This window comes from Myotis myotis, unplaced genomic scaffold (assembly GCF_014108235.1).
Source record: "Myotis myotis isolate mMyoMyo1 unplaced genomic scaffold, mMyoMyo1.p scaffold_m19_p_4, whole genome shotgun sequence".
Taxonomy (NCBI): Eukaryota; Metazoa; Chordata; class Mammalia; order Chiroptera; family Vespertilionidae; genus Myotis; species Myotis myotis.
Window position 1 is genome coordinate 20,070,809 of NW_023416346.1, and position 2,655 is coordinate 20,073,463.

At 36.2% G+C, this 2,655-nt stretch overlaps 1 pseudogene; it reads right to left on the reverse strand.

The window, feature by feature from the left end:
• Nucleotides 1-285: 285 nt before the first annotated feature.
• LOC118654367 lies at nucleotides 286-1,868 on the reverse strand (annotated as a pseudogene).
• Between the last annotated feature and the right edge of the window lie 787 nt (nucleotides 1,869-2,655).

Here is a 2,655-nt window from a genome sequence, read left to right on the forward strand (position 1 = left end):
TGCATATTGTGATCAATATACTAGATTAAATTATAGGGAGAAACACCTAAATCAATTAATAACATGGTTCCTAATATCTATATTTCAAAGGGCTACCAGAATAGTAATGAAATGAAATCAAGTATCTTGTCTTTCTGCTGTCTAGAATAGTGCCAGGTAAAGAATAGACGATCAACGAATAATAGCTGTTTAATGAATAAGTGGATGAGTTATTTTATATTTGCTTTCACCATGTGTATTTTTTTGTCAAATAATCTTACACTGAAATGTTTTCCTTTGTAGTTCTTAACTAGCATGACTTTCCACTGCACCACTGTTGATATCATCTATTATGTTATGAGGGTGGCAGCCATCAACATTGCAGTCCATAGAGTGGACAGTCTCCAGAATCTTATTAATGATTACAGAGAGTTCTCTAGCTAAAGATCTGTGTCCCATCTGTCATGCAATGTTGACAATCTCATCAAAAGTGATATTTCCAGAAGTATACTAGGATTCCTTTTTCTCCACATCCTCACCAGCACTTGTTTGTTGATTTATTTATGGTAGCCATTATGGCAGGTGTGAGGTGGTACCTCACTGTAGTTTTAATTTGTATCTCTCTATGATTAGTGACATTGAACTTTTTTCATATGTTTCTTGGCCATTTGTATGTTCTCTTTGGAGAAATGTGTATTTAGGTCCTCTGCCCATTTTTTTTTAAATTAGATTGCTTGTCTTCCTTTTGTTGAGTTGTATGAACACTTTATAAATTTTGGAAATTAACCCCTTATCAGATGTACCATTGCCAAATATGTTCTTCCATACAGTGGGCTCCCTTTTCATTTTGTTGATGGTTTCTTTTGCTATACAGAAGGTTTTTATTTTGATGTATTCCCATTTGTTTATTTTTCCCTTTGTTTCTCTTGTTTCTCTTGCCGGGTAGGAATGTACACTGCTACAACCAATATGGAAAAGAGTATGGAGTTTCCTCAAAAAATTAAAAATGGAACTGCCATTTGACCCAGTGATCTCACTTATAGGAATAAACACCAATCAGAAATAATATATGCACCCCTATGTTTTTAGCAGCATTATTTACAATAGTTGAGATCTGGAAACAGCCCAATGCCCATCAGTAGATAAAGAAGCTGTGCTACATTTGCATCATGGAATACTATGCAACAGTAAAAAAGGGATCTCTTACCCTTTGAGACAGCATGGAGGGACCTGGAGACTATTATGCTAAGTGAAATAAGCCAGTCAGAGAAAGACAAGTATCACATGATCTTACTTATATGTGGAATCTAATGAACAAAATAAACTGACAAATGAAATAGATCCAGAGACATGGAATCATGCAACAGACTGATGATTCTCAGAGGGAAGGGTGGGCAGGAAGAAATTAATAAAAGAACATTTGCATATCTCCATAACCCATGGACACAGACAATAGTGTGGTGAAGGTAGGAGTGGGAAGATGGATTCAATGGGGGGCAATAAGGGGACATCTGTGATACTTTAAACAATAAAGATACATTTTTATGATATTTCTACTGTGCTTAATTCCCCCCCCCCACCTCTTCTTTCTGTCTCTTGGCAGTTCTTTGAGGGGTTTGATGATGAGGGCAGAAGCAGAAGGTACAACATCAATCTTTCTGTTCTGAATCATCATCAGTTTCAGTGAAATCCTCAGACTCTTCCACTCACCAGATGCTTTGGGGATGTTGTCACCAAATATTTTTAGAGATAGAACCAGGGAACTTGGCGGCCAGTGCAGATGTGGTACTGATTTCCCCACTGGTGCACCTCAGGTATCCGACTTTGATCTTGTTGGGGTTCAACTTTGGCAGCACGGTGGAAATGGCTGGTGCCTGATGAACTTTGATTCAGGACTGCTAAAGAAATTTGTATCTTGGGCTCCTCTCAGCCTGAAGCCGAAAACTCTTTTACCATGGTTTTAGTCGTTGATCTCTGCTCTATCTATTTATGAGATGAGAATTCATTGTTAGCTGTCTTTATCCTTAATCTTTATTGCTGTAATATTTGCATACAATAAAATTTATTAAATTTACTTATATACATTGACTTTTGCCAAATGTTGATAGAATGTTGATAGAAATATGAACATTAATGGCGCTTCTGTTGATGTCTCAGATGGAATGAGGACATGATATTGGAAACTGGGGAAAAAATGGTCCATTTTATAAAATGAGAGAGGGTGGCTGATTTATGTTCTACTGTTTTGTGGAAAGTACAACATGTAAATTATCAACTTGGATATTTAACTGAATAGATTTTCATGCAAATTGTGAAAGGAGTGGCTGACATCAAATTCTCTTTTTATTGCCATACATATCACTGTCTTTAGAAGTAACCAATGGCTGCAATTCCTGAATCTTTCTTGGGTGCTATGACACAAATTTATTTGCTTGTTGGCTTTTTCCTCTGTCGATACTTAAATTTCTCTGGACCGCTAAGTCAATTTCCATTTGTCCATCTGCCTTCTAGCTTCTAAAATTATGTTACATTTTTTATAATCTGTTGTTTATTCTCTTTTCTTTGACCTTACAGATTTATGACTTTAAATATTTTACTGTCATTTTAGTGGGGTTTTGGTTGAGATAGGGTTTAGCATGTGGATTAAATTCACAATGAACGAAACAAATGCTTGTG